Below are 25038 nucleotides of genomic sequence, written 5' to 3'. Positions count from 1 at the left end.
TTCCTACTGCAGGCAGAATGGCTGGTGTGGGTGAAGGCACTCTATTTAGAGCTCAGCACTGGGGCAACCAGGAGTCAAAAGTTATGGTATGGCTCCTGGTAAAACACCATGAGCAGAGACTACTGCAGGTCCAGTACCAGGGCTCACAGTATAAAACGGAGTCCTGGGACAGTCTTGCCCATGACCTCACCAGTGCCACAGGTATCCCCTGGATTGGTGAGCAGGTCAGGCACCACCATACTGACCTGAAGTGACGGAGGGGGGATATACTGGAACAGTGGATCCAGGAGTCTCGGCAGATGCCTAATGCCCCAGTACTGAGTAAGTACTCATTCTACTAAGTAGTTAATAACTGCCTAGCTTGTGTAAACTATGGATAGGTATGGCTAAATATCACTGTATTTCTCTGACAGCTGCAGATGAGCGGGCTGCGAACCAGCAAGCCCATGATGCTAGGTTGCAAAGGCTGTGTCGCGAGGCAGGTTAGTAATTATTCAGCATGTACTGTCATAACAAATAAATATAAGAGCCTTAGAAAGTGTCATACCAGTAGAAATAAATGTGTAATATTCTGTGAATAAAGGTATAACTCCTGGAGTGCTTCTGTTTACTCTTCTTTCATATGTTGTTGAACTGTTGCATACTATAAATAGTACTATTGTATTAAGCAGTGTTTCCCACACTGTGGTATGCAGATAAAATGTGTATGAAGTTCTGTATAACAATGCTGGAAGTGCCAAGAGGTCAATCATATTGTACTAGTGAGGGAGACTTACACAGAAAACAGTCAAAAGTTTCACATCACTTCCCTGATCGCACAGTCTACTGTGATGTTAGCTGTAATTTTTTTGTCACACAAAGCAGGGGTTTGAATCCCGGGAGTGCTAGTAAGTTGTATGCATAATCATACCCCACAACTGTACAGATTTTGTTACGATGTTTAGATAGAAAGCTGTATGCATAATTACACCCAACTGTACAGAATTTGCTAGAATGTTCAAATAGAAATTTATATGCTTATTCATACCCCACAACTGTTCCAATCTGTCCAGCATGTCCAGATAAATGGCCCATATCACCAGCCTGGTACCCTGTTCCCCTGAAAAATCAGGGTGATGATCCAAGAAATGTAGACAGCCATTAAAGATATAACTGATAGTCAGACGTGTACATAATCAGAGAATGTATATCAAAACAAACCTGTCATTCTAGCACCTCACCCAAAATGCATGAGAGCAATTCTCAACATATGTTGAATTAACACCTGCATCTTGTCATGCCTACAAGACATAGGTCACATATATAATAATCTATAAACATACCAGTGTACAATATAAGGCCATTGGGTAGTGTAATAATACATGTAAGGGACAGATCACTGCAGTGACTAAGAATGCTGTGAAAACTACAAGAATATATTAGTTGTTAATTTAACTCTCTCATTCACTCCTACCATATGTGCAAAAATAACCCAATGACACACCTCAATCAGTATGTGTACACTCCAAACATATGTTGGGACATATGTCCCAATGGTTTATAAATATTCACATTTGTTTCTATGCATGTGCCATGTTAAAATACACCCATATTGGTGGCCTGTTGCCATCAATTAAACCTGCATGCTGTTGTAATGGCCACTGTTGTTCCATATATGCATGTGTTCTGCTTGATCTGCAATTGTTTTAAATCTGGTGTTTGGGGTTAATTGGGAATACCTATGCATGCTGTTATAACTGTCCTAAATGCTATTGACTATTACTAACCCATATCTGTCATAAACCTGCTACAACATAGCTTGTATCGGAAGGCCGGTCCCAGCAGACCCACCTGTCCCACCTCAGCTGGCCATGGCACTGGGCACCAGCATGTCTGGGGCCCAGCCTGGGACCTCCTCCTTCGTTGGCCCTGCGACACCTTTGGGTGGAACCACTGCAGGGGATGGGGCTCACCGCCCCTGGGAGTGGGCACGGAGAGGAACATGTCACCCATCATCAGGTCTAGGCCGTGGTGCATAGGGAGCTCGATATGGAGTTTCAAGACTGGCTACGCCAGCTTGATGGCCGAGTGGTGCAATTAGAGGGTAAGCCTGTCCCTCCTACACAATCTGCTCCCAAAAAAAAAAATCACACCCCATACATAGCTGTCCATTTTGTACACATGTCCACTGGACACATGTAATCTGGTATAACTGGCATCACAACATATTACTGTTGTCCTCACCCCTCTCCCAGGGGTTGGAGTGTTCAAATGTCCCTCCAAATTCATTGCAGATGCACAGCTGTTGCTGTAGAAGAAATGGGCAACTATGGACATTCCCTACACCCTTCCTGCACATCCCTAGCTATCTTGCCTACTGTCTTTCCCTCTTTGTGCCCCTTTTTCACCACTTTCCTATCAACCCTTTTTTCTTTTCTTTTAAAGAAATTAGCATGGGGTAAGTGGGAGTAGGCACTTTTAAGCAGCAGTAAGCAGGTTTCAGCCTGTTTGCACAGGGGTAAGCTATGCCTACACAGGTTAAGCAATTTAGAAGCTAACAGAGTATAAGAAACTGTAACCAGATGTTAGCAGTGCTTAGCTCCGTGCAAACCCTTGCAAACCCACTTACAACTGCTTTAAAGTGCCTTAATCACTCAGTATCTAACGGCCCGTGTTCTGCCCAGCAACAAAATAAACTGTCTCTGCAAGGCTCAAAACCAGGACCCTACACTCCATACACAAAGTGATTTACCACTAAACCATAGCAGATATACATAACCCTGATGTTTTCACAAACATATCATCCAGCACAATCAGTCAACAGTACAGGAAATGTAGTAATATCATACCACACAACCTGTTAATGCAAGACGTCTGGACAAAGTAGGCCACAATGTGGGTACAAATAGGGATATATGTCAACTACTGCTCTAATACACTTAAAATGTTGCTAGTTACAGTTATATGTATTAGAACACATATGTAGAAGGAGATGAAGTCTGAAACACAAAAGTGTCGGCACTAGTTGCTGACTTCAATGCTGCGATCATCCATGTCAATTGCCAAGAGAATGAGGTACAGGCCAAAATATGAGACGAACATTCATGGAGATATGGACAGATATATATCTGTAAATGTAGACAGATAGACAGCTATATGTAGATATATATATATATATATATATATATATATATATATATATATATATATATATATATATATATGTATGACTCACAAATAATCATATAACATCAGTTGTATATAGATACATAAATATGTTCATATGTATGTGTATATATATATATATATATATATATATATATATATATATATATATATATATATATATATATATATATATACATATATATATATATATATATATATATATATATATATACATACATATATATATAGATGCAGTTATATGAGATATATACAGGTACATAGACATATACACAGACAAAAGGTATTAGCAGTCATACATATGTAGAAGTAGTGTGGAAGTACTGGGTGCAAAGTATATCCCTCAGCCACAAGCCCTGTAACTGCCACCTGTGAAATTTGTAGTATGGCAACCTTTCCCACAAATGAGAATACTTACATTAAACATATACCCACCCGCAATTCAAAGGACATGACACGACACAGAGGTATGCATACACAGAAAACCTTTATTTGTGTACTATACAATAATGTATGCCAGTACTTCCATCACATAAATTTTGAAATATGTAATCAGCGATGAATGCAAGGCCCACACAAAACAGTAGATGCAAGCCATATGGATATATACCATACTATGCTGTCCAGGCCAAGGCCTTCAATTAGTACAACAGTAGACACAAGATTTGCCTTCAAGATAAGTAACAATCAACAATTACAGATGTAGTTCAGTAGCCTACAATTACACCCTGTAGTCAAGCCTTAGGGGGAAATGTAGCAGTTATGGTAATGTCACAGTATCTCGTACATAACATTGCTTAACCTAACATCTCACTATCACACTGGATGATCCTTGTCTTAACAGTTATATCCCTGAAAAGATGTCACAGCCTAGATTAATGGCATTGAACCCCCCCCCCCCATAAAAGGCTGTACAAGGGCAAGGAACACTGTGTACCACACACTGACCTCTGGAATGTACAAGGGCACATATGTGTTGTCCAGCTGTTGCCACCATATATATGGATATTGGCCAACAGTTGGTGTGGGAGTCCATGACATGACTGGGATGATAGCAGTAATGCTAGCAGTAAATAATGATAGGCCATTACCTAACAACCCCTTTCTGTATCACAGCAGGACAAAGACTGGCATATATGTGGAGGACAGAGGCAGGAACATAGGCCATATTTGCATTACTGCTGTTACACACCCTGGAAATTACTGGTGTTACAGGATTTGTTGCAGCATACCCTTATGCAGGAATATGACATTGAAATACAAATGGATGTAGCCATGTACTGATAGCACTCAACAGACAGAATGCCACTGATATATCTGGGACAATGCATGTGTGATGCACAGACAAAACCTAACAGCCAATCCTCTTGGTATCATATGGATAGACCCACAGTTGAGAGCTATGCAGACAGACAACTTTCCATGCAAAAGTACCATGTACACAGAAACCCTATAAGACCAGCAAGATACAATGCACACAACAACACTACTCATGCTGTCTGTAGGTCTGGAACCGTACCCAAATATGGATTTGGCCTGTGTCTGAAGGTTCTGCTGTAAGAGGTATTGCTACCTGCTGTCTGTAACACTGATATCCACACACAGGAAGGATGTCCTCCATACTGGAATGGTGAAGGGACAACACCCACAGAAGTCAGCAATTTATAGTACTGGGTTGCCATGACAGTGGTTGTCTGAAGTACTACAGAGCAGACTGCATGCAATTAGCAACTGGTGGACAGTGACTGGTACAGACACCATCACCTGATCATGTGCAATACCTAACAAAGCATGCTGCAATCTATTCAAACCGGCTCAATCACTCTACTGGAGAGGCAGAGAGAGAAAGAAAAAAAAAACATAAATTAAATAAAATTAACAAAGCTCAGGGATTTGTTACAGCAGGAAAAAACATAAAAGGTATGTGAAACAGATATGTATTTACTTGCATGTAGTATATGGCATAGAATAATAGGATATATAACGTGAAAGGATTTATATGTGCCATCCGTACTTGTTCCTGTAATGATGTTCTGCTCAACAACTGCTCTGGACAATAGTGTCTGTCCCTGTGGGCAGTGGGACATACCTGTCAACTGTACAGATCAGCAGTGAATGGCAAAGATGTGACCCATGATATCTGTGTTCTGTACATTACTGTGGTCAACGGCTGGTGGTGGTATTAATACTGCCATGATAGACACATGGTTGTGAGAGCACACCACCTAAAGGACAGTGATGTTAATGTGTAGCATAGCATGCCCAACTACCATAGCAGTATAATATGCTTATCTAAAATCTGTCACCATATATACCCCCCTAATGTTAGTCTGTGTTCACATGTGACACCTGTCTATGTTGCAGCAAGGCAGAACAGTTCAGCTGTGAAGTAAAGAGAGCTACAAGAATGTGGACCAGAAGTTTGTATGCACCCCACATACAGATAAATATATGTGTAATATATGTTCACAGCTGTGTATGTCTACAGAACCTCGGACAGTTATACATCTATATAGGTATCTAAACAACAATTAATAATATCTACACATATATGCACATATGTATATATATATATATATATATATATATATATATATATATATATATATATATATATATATATATATATATATATATATATATATATATATATATATATATATATGTGTATATATATGTGTGTGTGTGTATTTCTACATATATATATATATATATATATATATATATATATATATATATATATATATATATATATATATATATATATATATATATATATATATATATATATATATATATATATATATATATATATATATATATATATATATATATATATGTCAGTACATGTCCCCTGCCATGACATGTGTGAGAGAACATCACACATCAATACACAACAAACACACCAGTACATGGTTGCAAAATGGAGTGTGAGTGTGGTGTGTAACCCATGTTGGGAACACATCGCAATTATTTGAGAAGGTGGGATATATATGCTGGTGAAGGGTAGTAGGCACATATTGGTATGTAGGTTTGTTTGGGTGACAAACAAGACAGCATACAGGGCTGCTATATGACACGTGGTTGGTAAACACTGTGGATGGGTAGTTTCGTTTGGAATGTGGAGGCCATTGAGCCCCCATATGGGAACAAAGGGAACATGGTGCCCACCCATGAACAGTCACAACATCATCTACATGGTCATAAAGGTGCCTGTGCTTTGGGCTGAGCAGGAGGAACATGCATGTCTAACTTTGTGTATGTGTACTGCATGCCTCCAGGTGATTTAGCACATACCCCATGTCTCTGTGGAGCTCCTTATGCATCAGATCCTGGACCTAATTGTGGGTGACAGACATATGTCTGTGTGTGCTCCATGGGGGGACACACACCATCCCCTGAGGTGGTTCCACATGAAGGCAATTCCTGAACAGTAGATAATGAGGTTCCATGGTGGGTCACGGATGTGATGTGGACTAGTAACATGTCCACATTATGTGGGAGCAGTGTTCCTGCTGGCAAATGACCCCTTCACATACTGTTGTGTCACTGTCGTGGAACATATGTGGGTTGTAATAGTCCTCACAATCCCAGAACATGTCCAACAGCATGCATAGATATCCCCAATAACATAGAATGGCAGATGTGTAGTAATCACATAGCAAGCATACCACATGCATATGTGGAAACATAGTGTCAGTGACAATGGCATGCAGATGAAATACTCTGTAACAGCCCAGCAACTCTAGTGTCCCCACAGGGAGCATTTCTATAAACACATAGCAAAACGTGTTGTACAATACAATATATGTCCCAATGGTAGATAAACCGGAGACATACCACTTGCATTGTGTAAATATTATTTTGGAGCTAATATAGTGGCAGGAGACTGATATGTGTATTGTATTATGGTAAACGTGCCATATGAGTTGCTCAGACATATTCCTAGCTTTATGTCTTTCAGGGACAATGGCACACCCAAGGAATCCAGCATACAGTGCCGCTGAGGATGACATAATACTCACCAGTTTCATCCAGCACTACCAGCTTTTGTTCTCCAAGACAAGCCATGACCAGCATGAGCATACTGCCATGTGGAATGATGTGGTCTGCAGGGTGAATGAGGTGGGCAAGCACAGCCATACATATGAGCAGGTCTGCCATCATTGTAGTGACCTGCTCCGCCATGTACATCACCATGCCACTGCTGTGCAGGGTAACCACTTTACAACAGGGGGGCATTAACATCCATCCCCCTCACCAGAGTGGAGGAGCTGCTAATGAGCCTGGTGGCACCTGCCCACCATCAAGAGCTACAGACATATACAGTCATGGAGGTGGCTACTACCCACACACCAGACATGGAGCATACAGGTAAGGTTCCAGGGCATATCAGTAGATCACTGTTGTGTATGCATCTGTACAGGTAGATCATGCATATGTGAGATGTGGAGTCTGTTGCTGTGTAGTACTGACAATCAGTTGTGCATAATCTGTAGTACTGTGGACTTCAGCTGTTGTTTTACTGTAATATTGTGCCCACCCTGTAGCAATGCCACAGCTGTGGCCACTGACATCAACTCTATCTCATCTCAATGTAGGTACCTCTGGGATACCAACAAGGCAGCGGCCGGATGCTGGTGAGTATGGTTTAAGGGTATGCTTGCTAATACACTGTGCATGTCATAGCTAAGGTGTAGACCATGTACACATCTAACACATCTACCCATAATGCATGCTGTACATGTTCACTGACAGAGCACACACCTCACTAATGGGATTACCAGCCTCAAACACATGCAATACACAGACCATCTCAGACAACTGTGCCTACACTCCGGTGCACATTGCCCAGGCACAGCTGACATCTGCCTGACATACCCAGCTATGTCATACACAGAGCAGTTGAACATGCTACACATAAAGAAATCCCAATCCCTCTGCAAACACATGCTCCAGGGTCCTAAACCTCATCAACACATTACACAGAACATACTGGAGGGATAGGGCCCTGTCCTGGGAAATTCCCTCACTCTGGAACAGACTACCCATTCATGTCAGGCAATGTTACTCATTGGCCCTCTTTACAAAAAACTTGACAACTGGATGGGAAATGGGGAATTCACCCTGGGTAGTATGTCTGTGCCACAGCCTGACAGGTGCACAGGGGAATAACATTATTGAGTGGTGCATGCCTGGGAACCCCTGCGGCTAGGCTTATGTAGGCCCCAGGACCAATAGACCAATACTCACCTATGAACCTATGTGTACCACAGGCAACATCAGCCAGGGCTCAGTACAAATATGACCTGCATAATGGTGGGACATTGCTAACGCCATGTGTTGCAATGTGTTTTGATGTACCAGCACCATGTTGGGGAAGTCCAGGAAGTTGCAGTTATGATGCATGTGCTGCACAATCCACACCTCACCCCAACCCAGGGATGACATCCCCATCTGTACAATGCTGGTGCCGCTATACACTTGCATGTTTGCCTTACATTGGCAGGGAATATGCCAGTACACATGGTGTTCCTAGTTTGGGATACTGCAATGACATACATGTGTAGGCCACAGATGTCGAGCATTTGCAATGTAACAGGAGATGGTGAGGGTGTGTCATCCTGAAACACAACAGTGCACTGGAGGGGAGAGACAAACCCAATGAGAATGGCTGTATAAGCACACAGTCAAAGTCATGAAGTGTGGCAGACATAACTCTGACTCCATGGCACTAGTGATGGTAATGTATGACCTCCAAGGGCTGTGCACGTGTTTACCATGCAAACATGCAGGTTTGGGGAACATCTGCAGGCCTGACTGACCAACTACTGGCTCATGATGATGGCCAATGCTACTATACCCCTGCCAGGTAATCTGACCACAGTAGTACACATAGCAGTTATTGCTACACACCATCATGATATGTGTGTGTGCACATATGCACCCACAAACAGTATGCATCCCAGTCAGCATCTGCACAACTGACAGATATGGCTTATAATACAATTGACTGCCTAGGTCATATGTCACATATCAGGTATGTGTAGTGTTGCCATATGCAGTAGTGTTGCACCATGGCATGTCATGGAAGAAAGTGCCATGTCAATAATGGTCTCTACACTCACCACAGGTACAGTACATTGTGTCTGTGGTCGGTCTAATGGTATTCTATCACTCATACATGCACCACTGATGATGACATCTGTGAATACACATCAGGCATTCACAAAACACGTGTCCACATATAATCCAGAAACACACAGAGGCTGTGAGCAGCAGAGGAAACATAACTGACATGTAGATACACATCCTGCAATGTTGTGTACACCTTTGAGGTATGGTGCACAGTACATTCCAGGGTGCTGAACAGATGCACAGCAATGCTGTGAACATGGGTGCAGTGTGTTACAGGGGGAGGGCCATCACCTACTAACAGAAGTCATGCATCACAGCCATGTATAATGTTGGTAACTGGGATTGACTACATTTGCACTGCATGCTGTTGAGCATCACATGTCATGCATGCTGACATGTGTGTAATTACAGGTTTGTGTGTGATACTGTACTGCACCATCACCTGCTATTGTGTGTGTTATGGGGGTGCTGGTATTATCTGTAGGTGCTGTCTGGTGGAGTGTATGGGTTGTCATGTATGTTGACTGCATGTGTGTATCTGTGTGTGTGGCCATGTCTGCAAGTGTGTGTGTGTGTGTGTGTGTGTGTGTGTGTGTGTGTGTGTGTGTGTGTGTGTGTGTGTGTGTCTGTGTGTACTGTTTAGCGATGATGTACAGGTCTTACAGTCTGTTCCCTTTTTCCCCCTCACAGGTGGTGAGGTGGGGCTGCATCCCTCCCCCAGGGAATCTGATGTCACTGATACAGACAGTGACATGAGGATAGGTGTGTTGAGGCACAGGCAGGATCATCAGGGGCTGCTGCTGGGCCACCAATTGACATCCCACAAGTATCCATCCCTTCCACGCACACAGTCACACTGCATCTACATACCTCATCACCGTTGGCTTTAGCTGAGGAACAGTCTACGGTTGGCATTGGCCAGGACAGTGTGGTATCTATGGCATGTGTGTCAGGACACAGCAGCCATAGCCAGATGTCCAGTGGAGTACCACATAGGCAGATGTTCAGGGGTGCTTGTCGGAGCACTGCTGGTCATCATGCCCCTGGTAGACGTGCCACATCTATATCTACCACATGCATGTTACACGCTGTCATGGAGGCACAGGCATGAATGGAATGGTACACCAAACAAGGTCTAAGGCTGCAGAGGGCTCATCACACCTCTGTAAATGACAGCATCCGTGACCTAGCATGTGCCATTTGTAATTACACCGAGGTCATGGATAGACGGTGGGGTGAGACATTCAATCTCATCAACAATGTCATGTCCATGAGTCAGGACAGGGCAGGATGGTTGTGACGGCCATGTGGACATATGCCAGCAACATCAGCAGCTGGAGGTCACCATGGATGTCCCACCAGTCACAGCCGCTCCCTTAGAGGAAGTACCAGCCCCCAGCACTGTGGGGGGTGCTGTCTACAGACCATCATAGCAGACCACATGCACGTGGCCCTGACCAGTCCCAGGAGGAACCTGGATCCAGTGGACGTTTGTCAACCTCGGGGAACAGTACCTGATCTGGCTTTGTACCTGATACTGCCTGTGGCACCCCTGCCTGGCACAGGTCTTATGCCCGTGGCCAGAGATGGTAAACTGCAGTGCAGTCTGCAGCTGTCTCACAAATCCCTGTATAGGGCAGCCACATGGTGGAACTTTGTGCATGCAGAAACACACACTTAAACAACAAACCTAGGGCAACCACATACCTGCACACACAACATCACCATTGGACCATAACACTACTCAACCCCCTCACACACGCATACACACACACACACACACACACACACACACACACACACACACACACACACACACACACACACATGTTGTCAATTGTATGGCTCAGCCTAGGCCTATGGCAAACCAACAAGACACCCTGTGCATATGATGATACCTGTGCCACATCCTGTCATCTGTAACATCGATGCAGGGACAGGCTAACATGGTGCTGATGCACAGAGTGACTGCACAGCAGTGTAGCAATGGAATGCTGTGTAGCATGTTGTCAGCAGTAAAGTGAAATGCTAATATCCTGGAAGGTGTAGCTGTACAGCCCTGATGCGTTATAGCTGTAATTAACAATGTTGTATTGTTTTCACCATTATCTGTTCTGACTGTGTTACTGCTGTCCATGTGCCACATGGCTGAGGGGGTTTTGGGGTTAGGGTTTGTCCCAGGGGGGGGTTTACAGGGGGGTCCCAAAAAAGGTTTTTAAGTGAAAAAGTGTACACAGGGAATCCCCTGGGAAACAACCAAACCCCCCAAGGGGGGCCCCCTTGGTTTATGCATTTCCAGGATACAAAAACTGAAACACAGGGGTATGCCCCTTTTCCCCCCATTAACCCCCCCCAAACGGGGTGTCCAATGAATCCCCCCCCAAGGGGGGGACCCAAGGAAAGGGGGAAAACAACAACAACAATGTAAAAATGCAGTCGCCTTTTGGGGGGGATAATGAACAGTAACGAAAGGGGGGATGTCCCCCCCACCCATGATTTCAAAGAAACCCAATTGTGGGGAGGAGGGCTTTAACCAAACCTTAAGGAGTTGAGGGGGCACCTGGGGAATGGGGTTTCCAACACCTAACAACTGTAACTAATTAAATTACAACACCAAATGTGGGATGGTGACAAAACCTGCATGTTTTGGTGTGTGTCCTAACCCCACAATGAGTTAAAGGGGGAACCCGGGTTTTTTTCCTCCCAAAACCCAACAGGGTGGGGAGGGTTAAATTACCAAAGGGCCAGGGTTCATTTTTGAATGTTATTTGCAACCAGTCCTGGTACAATTCCCCGTGAAGGGGGAGGGTCCTTAACATTTAACCATTTCAGGTGGGTGGGGACAAAGGGGCCCCGCTAACTCATAGGGTTCCCCCTCCCTTTCATTTACACCTGTATGATTGGGTTAAGGGGGGTATACCATTTTCCCCCAGGGTTGGGTTATTCTCTGTTTTGACAGGCCAACTTTGGGGGGGGGTCCCCCCAGGTTTTTTTTGGGTTAAACCCATAATGGGCATGGGCATTTGTTGTTTATTTTCCCCAATTTCCTCAGAAGTCTTTTTAACCTATGTTAAATTTTTTATTTTGAAAGGGGAAAAATTTTTTGGCCCCTTTCCAAAAGGTGAACCCCCATTTCAATTGCCCCGGGTTAAAAAGGCTCAGTTTTACAGGGAAATTGGGGGGCCCCCAACCCCCATTTTGATTTCTAATATAATTAGTAAGGGGCCCCCCCCCCCTTGGCATCCACATGGGTTTGAAGGGCCCAAAGTACGCCCTTGCTTTAGCTTTATTCCAAGTTGGAAGTGTATTCCCAGGCCAGACTTTTGGCTGTTAAAATTTAAAATTTTTTAAAATATTTTTTTTTAAAAATTTTTTTTAATTTTGTAAAAGGACAAAATATTTTTGATTATTTTAAATTTATTACAATTATTTTATAAAATTATAAATATATATTTTTAAAACCTTTAAAAGAAACCATTTTTAACGCCCTTTTCTGGAAAAAAAGGATATCGCCCATTCTTTTGGGAAAATTTTGGGCTGGGTTTATTTTGAAACCCAATTTAAAAGGAAAACCCACAAGCTTATTCCCCAAAACCCTTTGAAACTAAGGGAAAAATGTAAAAACACCCCACCCCCCCAACCAAAACCACCAAAACCCCTACAACAAAGTGAACCCCATTGAACCAAAAAAAAACAACCCCAAAAAACACCCCCACTTTTGGCAATGTTTTTTTTAAACCCATTAATGTTAAATAAATTTTTAATTTTTTTAAATTATTTTAATTTATATTATATTTATATTGCTTAATTTAATGTTCAAGTTTAAAAATAAAAAATTTAAAAATAACCAAGGGATGAAAAAAAGTTTTTCCCAAAAATGTAATATGATTATTGGCAAAAAATATATATAATAAAAAAAATTATAATATCTAATTTTTTAAATATATTTGTAAAAATCCATTTAAATTTTAATAAATTTCTTTTTAACTTTTAAAAATTATATCATTTATTCATGAATCCATATTTGTGTTAGTTGCACAAACACAGAAGACAAGAAAAATTTAGAATTTATTAATATTAAGAAAATTTTTTAAGGAAACCATACACGAGAAGCAATGGAGGAACAAAACAAACCAAAGAGAATTTGTGGGAGGCCCCACAAACTTTTCACAAATGGTAACACAACACCCCACAAACACACCAACAAACCCCAAAAAACCCCCACACACATCAATTTAAAGTATACATCCCCATAATTTTTGAATTTTACCTGCTGATGTTTTAAAATATAACCCCCCCAAATACAGATAAAGTAAATCTTTTATAATTTTATATGTTTTTATATTATATAATATATATATATTATATATATATATATATATATATATATATATATTATTATATATATTTTTTGTTTGTTTTTTTATATTATATTATTATATATTAAATAATATATTAATAATAATTTTTTATATATTATTTATTTTTTATATATATTTTTTTATATTTATTTTTATTTTTTATATTATATAATATTATTATATATATATATATATATATATATTATATATTTTAAATTTATGTTTTGTTAAAAAACACACAATATATTTTAAAACATATGTAAAACACAATAAAACCACTTGCCTACAGTTAACACCTGAACAATACACTGTAGGGGCCCCCCATAAAAATACATTTCCCGCATATCCCACAAAGGGTCATAAAACACCACACAGGTTGCAAAATGAACCTTTTTTGGGCTTTTACAGTTCTATATGCCATGTCTTTGCTGTTCGCAACCCATATAACAGGGAATGCAACTGGGGGTTTTACACACAGTAGTCGGGAAAAGGTTCACAACTGTTGCTGTAGGCCAACCCTTAAATTTTGTACAATAGTGGGGACAGACTCCACAGGATAACATCAACAGTATGTATGCAGGTTTTAGTTCAGCACCCTCTATCTACACAACCCCAAAATTTAGGGGGTAAAGATGTATGTGATCAAATGGGTTGTAATTTACATAAAAATAATAAATAATAATAAAAAAACAGTCTGTATCAAATAGGCTTGCATTAAATATGTAATAAAATAAAGTATAGTACTGTACATATTCAGCTCACCTGATAAATTTTTAACAGCCTAGGTCATTTATGGTGCCCCCTGACTCTTTAATACAGGCCATATACCACTGTTACTACACTGGCCTCTGGGTGCATAAGGCACATATGTATTTTTTTGGTGATCCCCAAAATATATGGCCCAACCCCCATATGTGGGGGGAACAACAGTGGATTTGGCAGCAATGGCAGTGTGATTACTCACAGCCCACTATGGAACAACCCCAGCATGCATATGTGCAAAGCGGGTATGTGGGTGGAACAGAGGCTGGACACAGGCAAAATGTGGAACACTGTTGCCATACACTAAGCAGGTGCTGGTGTTACAGGATAGTCTGCAACATCCCCTTAGTCAGGGAATTGGGGTTTAAAAACAAAATGGATGTAGCCATGTACTGATAGCATCACACACACTGCCAGTGAATATCTGAAAAGGACCTGTGTGGTGGACAGACAAAAATGATAGGAAACCTCTGAAACAGGATAGGCCCACAGTTGAGCTATGCAAAAGACTATTCCAAGGTATAGTTGTACACACACACATGTAACACCAGTCAAACAAAGCATAACACAACTCTACACTCTGTCTGTAGTTCCTGACCCCCAAATATGTAGCTGCCCTGAGTGTGCAGGTTTCCTGTAAGGGGTTTTGCTACCTGCTGTCTGTAACACTGATCCCCAAAACACAGGAGGATGTCCATCACACAAAATTAAAGGGACCACCCACATGTGTGGGGATTTATAGTGGGGGGGCCATGACAGGGGTTTTGGGATACTACATGTGTAATATATATATATATATATATATATATATATATATATATATTATATTTTTTGGCTATCTGGATAAGTATTTTAATATTTTCCACCATATGTCCTGGACATGGAGTGTAGCCTCCCCACCCCCAAAGCCCCGTTAAGGGGATGTCAGGTATGTATAGGGAATTTTTACATATTGCTACTGTCATTGGGATTGTCTTCACAGACATGGTGTGGGGGGAAGGCATCTGCTTTAACATGTGTGCCATTGGCTACTGACAGACATCCTAAAAATCATTGAAATACCTGCTAGCATGTAATGCCCTGGGACTGCAGCAGAGATATTGGCCAATATATGGGGAAAATTCTGACACCCTGTACAGCCCAGAGGTATAAAATAACCCTTAGTGCACAATTTTACAGCCTGCAATATGGATGTAGACAGCCATGTAGATGGGTATAACACATAATGACTGGTATAAAACCCCCAAAGGGTTATGATTCACACCCCTGTCTGGCCTGACAATAATGACTGGGTCGGGGGTGCCATCACATACTACCCACTAGATATTGACATACATCTGTACAGCATCCCACTGCTCTGTCTGAAACATGACTTTTAAGGGGGGCCCGGCAGCGAAATCTGGCAAGTATCTGCACATGACATCTCACTGGTAAGTACACTAAGCTGCTAGGCATGTAACAATGCACTGCGCAGGCTACAGGCAAACTGGCTCAACACTGGCCTACACCCTAGGGGGGAATGCACATGTACCTGCATATATAGCAGGCCACAGGCATGATACAGCACAGGGTAAGATACACCTGTGTGAAAGTGCATAACCACAACCAATGTGAACACAGCCACAGCCCATATGGTGCTAGCATAATATTCAGTATATGGACTATCTGTTCTACCCATCCTCATATGTGCCACTCACAGAATGACCCAAATATACTGGGCTGCTACACAGTTTGGTCTGATGGCTGTCTGTGGGGGACATGTGGGTGTAGGGACAAAATGCAATGGTACCATCAGTGGGGCAGCATGTAACATCAGATAGGGAGCTAGAACAATGACATCTACCACAGTCTGTACACAGGCAAAAAGTACATATTAACAATACACACACTGCCGACATTCCCCCAAATACACAGACCTCAGTACTGTACAACATCCACAGAATGTCCAGGTTATTTGAAATATAACCCTACTGTACAAAACATGTGAGCTCTGATATATCACTGGCTTGTTATCAGATATGATGACACAAATTATGGTGTAGCACATATGCCCCACTTCATGCAAAAATATGTACAAAGGTTGACAGAGGTGTGGCTGAAGCACATACACGGGGCCCAATAGACATGTTGCTGTGATCCCTACATTTACTGTTGTACAGGGTTTGTTGCAACATATGTCCTATGAGGGATATGAAGTCAGAAACCCGGGGCCTTCACCATCTACAGACTGCAATCCTCACACTACCTTCTGCACCAAGATTCTGTGGCTAACACATAAAACCCAAAAGGCACAACACTGCCCAGTCTGCAGATGACCCTGCAGATGGGGATTCTCATAACATGGAACTGACATGGCAGGTATTGACATGTATGACAGCCATATCCAGACAAACACTGTTAAACCAACATTACTCCAAATGCAGTATAGCAGCACTTACAGTCTGTAGTCAGGTCAGGAAATCCCTCCTGTTTGTTGCCCTCTTTCCACAGTGTATGTTGTTAGAGGTAAACCCCCAATCCATCTGAGATGCTGTTTGCCAAACAACAGATCTAGTTCCTGCTCACAGTAAATAAAAAGGCCAACCCACCATGATGTTCCTGGGTATTGGAGTGTTTTTCCATGCAATTGGCTATGGGAATGTTACCACAGCTTTTCCCACATGCAATCAGCTGGGGGAGGCCTGCAATTCATGAGGCCATCAGCTGATCATGAGCATCAAAAAACACATGCTGCTGCCTAAAGCAGGTGTGGGTCCCCAAATCCACCAGAGGGGGGGGAGGCAGACAGGGGAAACTGTCAGGGATGGGGGGTAAAACTAAAGCATGTTTGTGTCACACACCTACCAGCACAGGGTATCAAACCCACAACTATGTAGTGCTATCACAGTTGATGCAGTTATTGGATGCACCATGGGTTACCTGCTGTGGAGCACTCAGAACATATATGTGATGGTGAGTGACATCTGCAACAGGGATGTAATATGGTGGGAAGTAAAATGCCTGTCTGCATGAACAGGTGCCAGCATCAACACAGCCACACTCAAAAGGATGCACACACATTGACACACTTGGCAGGGCCAGGGTCAACTCATAAAGTGGGATTGACAACACATAAATGTGCAGGTATCACATGCACCACATGGGTCTTTGGATTATGGGGGGTGTCAGACATGACAGCATGCTTCAGTATGCCCTGGGGTTGTAGTGAGTGGGGATGGGGAATAAAAACCACACACACAAACACAGGGTGCCAGTACTGACATGCATGGGTGCATGTCTGCATGGGTGTGGGTGGTCAATGTGCCAGCGGGCAAAAAGGGGGTGATGGGTATACCTTGGCATCAGGCCACATGACAATGGTCTGTATTGCGGCTCGGGGCTGTAGTTTCTGCTTTTTCCCACACAGGTGGGTATTGATCCCCATCCAGTCACCTGGGTGACTTTTTGTGTGCCAATGCTGAAAATGTCATGTATGTGTTCCTTAGTCCATGACATGGACGATGTCTGGGATGTCCACACCTCCCACATGCATGTACAGTGACATGTGGAACTGTACCGGGGTGTCTGGCCCATATTGTGAAAAAGATTATCATCAGATGTGCCAGTCTTGCCCACCTGTGGCAGGAACTGGTAATGGGCAGCAGGTTTACCCTGCACCTACATTGATAGCATGCTAACAGCATTCCCGGGTGGTGGCATCTGTCCATACAGGCATGTTGTCAGGCATGGTATGTCCATTGTGGGTCACATGTGAAGGCACCACAGGTGGTGCAGGTGTCCTTTGGGGGAACAGGGGGAAGGTGCACTGTCTGCATATGTGCATATTGGACAGAGGGGCAGGGTGACATGCCTCTGTACCCCACTGCTATCACTCATATTTACTATCAAATATAGTGTACTCCCCACATATTGGCTGTTGCCTAGGATGTGTGTATGACACATGGGTGAGGTGGGGTCTGGGGGTTTAACTGGATTGCTGGCCTTGATGTCACAGTATGGGTATGGCTTTACCCCACCTCTCAGCTATTTTTCATCTGTTATCTGTAAGTTGACATTGTGATATATAGTAGGGCCACCATATTATGCAAACCCTACATTGCCCCCACACACCACACCACCCTACACAGGATATGAGTTCAAAAAACACACACCCTGTTGTCTGGGGTAGAACCCCACCCAAATTAACTACAGCACTATGCAGTTATAGTAGCCATGGACATTATGGGACATTTCCCCAAAGGGGTTTTTACAATGGATGACATCAGCAGGTTACCAAAGTAGGGGATTTCATGTCGGGGAAGCCTAAAAAGCATTGCTCCCCACAGACAGTGAGAAAACACAAAACATCCCAAATGACATTTTGGGTATAAACCCCGACCAGGTCTTTTCACACTACAGCATGGAGCTGTCATAGGATGCACCACGGATATTATTGGAGTGTTCCTTCCCCAAAGGTGTATTTCACAATGGCTGATATCAGCAGGATTACCAAAGTAGGACATTTCAAATGTACTGCGAGTGACTAGCCTAAAATGCATTGCTCCCTACACAGACAGTGAGACACACAAAACATCCACAACTGCTGTGGGTATAAACCCTAAACCCAAAGGGCTATTACACTAAAAATGGAGCTGTTATAGGGAAAACCCCAGGGATTACTGGTATGCCTTTCCCCAAAAGGGGTATTTCACAATGGATGACATCAGCAGGATTACCAAAGTAGGGCATTTAAATGTACTGCTGAGTAGCCTAAAATGCATTTCCCTTTCACAGACAGTGGACACACACAAAACATCCAAACTGCATGGGGGATGAACCCTAAAGTATATTCCCACAGCATAGAGCTGTTAAGGAAAAACAGGATTACTGAGACCTTCCCAAGGTGTATTTCAAATGATGACATCAGCAGGATTCCAAAGTAGGGCATTTGGGAAAGTCATGTGACTAGCCTAAAAGCATTGCTCCATACACAGACAGAAAAACACAAAACATCTAGAACTGCTACCCAGCGCAGTTACAGGAACATACAGAGATTACTGGCCCCTTTTCCCCGAGGTGTATTTCTAGGTGGTGACATCAGCAGCCTTGCCAAAGTTGAGTATATGAATTTTGGGGTGTGAGTAGCCTAAAAGCATTGTTCTACACAGGCAGAAACACACACACAATTGCTCTGGGTTAGAACACCTACACTTTATCACACTGGACACAGAAGCTACAGATTTCTTCTTTTCCCCGAGGTGTATTTCTAGGTTTGGGGACATCAGCAGCCTTGCCAAAAGTATATGTTGGGAGTGTGAGTAGCCTAAAAGATTGTTCTCACATTTAAACATACACACCAAATGCCATGTCTGGGGTTAGAACACCTACCTAATACTTTATTAACTACAGCAGTAAAAGTTACAGGATAGAATTCTAACCTTCCCAAAGGGGTATTTCTTGGGTGACATCAGCAGCCGCAAGTTGGGATATGAATTGTAAGGGGGTGTGAGTAGCCTAAAAGCATTGCTTTCACACAGTCAGAAACAAACAGATACACACAATTGCCATGTCTGGGGTTAGAAACCACCTAATCTTTATTACACTACAGCAGAATGCAGTCAGGATAATGGGGTTTGTGCTACATCTCTCCCAGAGGAGTATTTCTAGGTTGGTGATGACAGCAGCCTTGGCAAAGTTGAGTATATGTTTTAAGGGTGTGGGAGCCAAAAACATTTCTCTCACAGTCAGAATGCACAAAACACACACCACAGTTGCCAATTTTGGTTTGAACCCCACCTAACTAGTTTATCACTTACAGCACACAGTTATGGGCCCCCAGGCTGGGAGCTCTCCCAAGGTGTATTTCACATTGGGTAAACCCCAGCAGGCTTGTCATAGTAGGCCAAAGGGGGGGGCAGGGGTGCATGGGCCAGAACCCATTAAACTAGGGGTCACCACATGTTTGGGACACATGGGGTTATATTACAGGGGGATACAGCTACTACATGACTACTTCCTTGTATAGTCATGTTGCCCGCTGGAATTTCACCAAAAGTCTGTAATGCTGACAGATACTGGTGGCTATTATCTGCAGTGGGTGACATCTGCACCTTATGTGTTTGGGCCCGGCTGTGTGCTGGGTGGGACAGGCTGGGTGGTCCTTGTCACAGTCACCCTCTTCCACACATCTATGTCCATCTGCCTTTGGCTTATTATAGTGTGTTGTCCTACAAAATGTCTGTATTCCTATCCACTTTTGTCAAGGCAGGAGTGGTGCATACTGACATGTGTCTGCACTAAGAACTGGAAATGCCAATATGTCTGGTCCACTGATGTTTGCAGACATGGCCTTCATGTGTTTAAGTGTGTGAGCATGCCCAGTATGACCTTTCAGTATGTTTTGACTGACATTGCCTTCATTTTCTGTGTGTGAGCATGCCCAGTATGGCCATCTGTATTGCATTTTGGATCAAGTAGGTAGTTTGTACTGCTGTGTGACCTTTGTGTTGTACACCACAGGAGCATGATGTGTCTGCAGGGTATCCATTTTGCATTGCTTTTCTACATTTCTGCATAGCTGGGGGACACCTGACTGTTTCTACATTTTACACAGGTTTGGGGGCACCTAAATGTTACAAAAAAAACCTGACTACTAAATTTTTATGTGGGGGGATACCTGACTGTACTATAAGTCGGGGGTGGGGGGACCACACTTGTACACATTTGCTGACTGTACTGGTATGCGGGTACTCCATTTCAATCTTAGTCTTACCTATCGTGGCTAGAGGCCCCGTGTACTACAGATCTTAGCTTTTAATTACCTACATATTAGTTTTCTTCCTGATTTTGCCTTCACAACTGACATCCCAAATGCCTGGCCCTGTAGTCTGCTGTGTAGGCCTGGTTACCCCTAGGCCTTCAGAGGCCATAGTACAGCATTTGTTTGTGTTTGTCTACACCTGTCCTGCTGGCTGTGCTGTTGTTTGGGGATGTGACCCCAAATGGCATGTGTGAGTCACTTACCTTTGGGTGTCCAGTATTGAGGGTGGTGCTGCAGGCTGCGTCAGATGCACATAGTACACCCCATCATGGTTGAGCACAGGTAGTGTCATGTTTGGCATCCCACTGTATGTGAGTCAGAGAGGGTGTCATTCCCTGGGTCCCTACTGTGTCAGTGCATGTGCTATGTTTGCCCCTTTGCCAGGGCCAGGGCATACTGGGCATGCCCCCAGCTGCCTACTGGGGCAAGCTCAGGTTGTTCCTCCTCTGAGTCACTCTGTGCTTGTGCAGGCTTTGGCAATGGTGGGGGCTGTGTGGCCCTGCCCCCTGCTGTTCCTGCTGCAGCTGTTTCTGAAGGATCATATTGTGTAGCATGGCACATACAAGGACAATTTGGTACATGTAGTTGGTGGTACTGCAAGGCTTCCCAGAAGTGTCCAGCCAAGCATCCCAAACACAGCTCTATTATGGTTTTTTTTGTGCATTTTATTATGGAGTTCTTGTTTGGGTGTGTGCATTTTGATGGGTGTCATCAGCCAGGCTCCAGGGTTGCATCCCCCCTAGGTGACCCCGGGATTTCCCCCTTGGCAAATCTCTGGTACAGCTGCATCAGATGCCAGATGTGGGAATCGTGATAGCTTCCAGGGCAGCCAGCACACACATTCATTATTATGCCCGGCAACCCCACCTGGCAGTTGATGGAGGGAAGGGTTGATGTAGAAACCCCGGTAATGGGGGGTGCTTTGATGTATGTGTGCAGTCTATTGCACCACTACCTCAGGGTATTCTGCTATTTGGTGGAAGAGACATATTGCTGGCCAACCCCCACGGGGGTTTGGGGGTATATTGCTCACCGACATGTGCTGACATGGCATCCAGAACTGGTGGAGTACCCTGGATGCTGATGCCTGTGAAATCCCCCACATATCCCTAGTTGGCCTTTGGAAGGTACCTGTAGCTAGTATTTTTAGGCCTACACATACCTTGGTATCCACTGGGGTGGGTTCCCCTCTGTTAGTTCTTTTTGTGAGGGTGGGGCACAGCTCAACAATTTGCTGTAGGAGGTCCCTGTCCACCCTATAGCTCCACTATCTCCAGCTCATGTAGCCCTGGTAGGTTACCCTGGGTCTGTACACTCTTCTCCTCTCCTCACTGTGGGTTTCAGCAGCATTCACATCCTCACCACCCTCAGCCTCTTGCACATTTGGGTTTTTGATAGCAAAGCAGCCCTACCCTTTTTTTTTTGCTTTTGTTTTGTAAAATTTCCCATTTGTATACACCGGTGGTAAATTTTTGGGAAAAAAAAGGGGAAAGGTGTTTGCATAGTTTATAGTGGTGTGCTCTGGGCTGGTCTGCTGCCTGTGTAATTGGCTGATTTGATACATTTCACCCCAGCTAAGCTAGTTCTCCTTGTTACCTTCCTACTGCTGTTTTCCCCTTTCCCCTTGCCTTCCTGTTTAAGCCTTGGGGGCCAAAAAGAGTTCAAATGTGCACAGAGCTGCTATTTCCTGGTTTAACTTTTTTTTTTTTCCCTTTTAAAAACCCGGTGCGGCCCCACCTGCTTAGGCTTTGTAAAGAGTGCTAGGCAGGTTTAGACACACCCCGCTTGTGTGCTGAGCAATCCGAGCCCAGGGCTCCAATCCACTTACAGTATGCCTGACACCCCCATGATGTCACCTATATCCTAGTCTTGCACCCAGCTATTCATACTCTTACACTGTTGGGCCTGCCTCACATGCTGGGAAAACTGGGATTCACTATCCTTCCCTCATTTGCATAGGATTGCCTGCTAATGCATAGTTACATGTCTCACACTGAGCCTCCCCTTAGCAACCATTACCCACTGGCCAGGTTGTCTTTCCCGCCATTGACTTGCATGCAGAATACTGATTTTTGTTAGAATGCTTATTTTAGGTTTATTTTATTATTATCCCTTTTGCCCCCCCATGCTTAAACAGAGATTGAAAAAAAAAAATTATTTTTATTTTAAACAGTTTTGCCCAAAGGGCCATACTTGGCCATTGGTATGCTTTAATGATATGCAGCCTTTATTTGGAGCTGTCATAGCTCCCTTTTTTGGGAGAAATTTTGGGTTTTAACCGAGTACATTTCTGCAATAATAGTCTTGCCCGGGCTATTGCAAGCTTCCTGGATTAAATCACCTCATTTGCATGATTTTTGAAAAGGTGAATTTCCCGGGAAAGTTGTCAACCCTTTCACACCCCTGCAGGCTGTTCCTGGATTGCACGGCAGACATATTGCCTGTCAGGCTCCTGCCAAACATGCTTTCAGGGGATAGAGAATAGTCTGTATCTAGAAATATTATATGTTCTTTATTAACACTTCCCTGAAAAAAGGGTATTGGAAAAATTAAAAGTCATTTTGTGCTTCTCTGAAAAAATACCTACCACTGTGATCTGTCAAGAGATTTAATTAGTCACCAGTTACTGCTGTTATATGTGCTCATACTAGTTGTCAGAATTGTCATGCTAAAAATGTTTACAAATATAAGGACCTTCCCCTCTTAAAAAATCAAAATCATTATTTAGTACACCTTTTTCCCTAAAATTCCCAAATTGCAACATGGAAACAGATACCTGAAGAAAATACTTTCTAAAATTATGGCTTTAAAGCTAAACTGAAGGAACATCTACTGGAAAACCAATTTTTTGTTACATCAGATAAGTTTCTGTAAGCTTACAGACTGTCTATAACTGAAATATTTAGAATTAACTGTGATATTTAGAAATAGTACAGGGGATCATTCTGAGACAACTCCATGTCAATACTGTAAATATTATATATATGTCCCTATAATTAAAATATTGTAAAACTGCTTTTGTTTTTTCCATGTGTATTTACCTTTGATATGCATTTATGTTACCATATGATGAATGATGTGTTTTCAGTTTGGTTATCAATTTTTTATAGTATTATATAGTTCCAATGGAAGGGTCTTCTGAGAAGGGTTAATTTCTCAATTACCACATTTCAAATAAATAAATAAACAAACAAACAAATAAATAAATAAATACATTGTGGGAAGCAGGTATAACTAGTATGTTTATGGATTGGCCCGCAGAGTAGATACAAACCGGGGTTTAAAAATGCAAAGATAGCAGTGGGATTGCCATTATCCTGTATCAGAATGGGACATCACACTCTGCTGTTTTGCTCCAAAAGTACAAAGTCTTTTTAATCATCTTTTTCAATGTCAGCCCTGTTCTGTAAATGCTGCCTTCCCGATCTCCAGAGAAAAAGGGCTGAGCATGGTCCTGGAATGAGAACTGAACTTGGCAATGTTGCATAGACTGCCTGACATAATATTACCTGCCAGGCACTAATGGAAACAAAACCCCCAAATGCAGTCTTAGGTTAGCACTTTAGATAATAAATTAATCTTTGGGAAACCCCTTTTGTTGAGTCCATAAAAAATACAAAAATAACATGAGCACTAAAGCCATTAAATACCTACAGGATGACTCCCTTTCCAGTACAAAACTATTCAAAAGAGATGGGTTCTGCCCTCAAGAGTGCATGTAGGAAGGCAATGAATAAAACAAGGAATGCATGTGGTAAGTTAAATTCAGTCTAAATACAGTAAAACATCTTTGAGAAACTATATGAAACAAGA

This window comes from Protopterus annectens, chromosome 13.part0 (genome assembly GCF_019279795.1).
Source record: "Protopterus annectens isolate FY-2018-M chromosome 13.part0, PAN1.0, whole genome shotgun sequence".
In the NCBI taxonomy this organism is placed as follows: domain Eukaryota; kingdom Metazoa; phylum Chordata; order Ceratodontiformes; family Protopteridae; genus Protopterus; species Protopterus annectens.
This window is presented reverse-complemented; position numbering follows the sequence as displayed.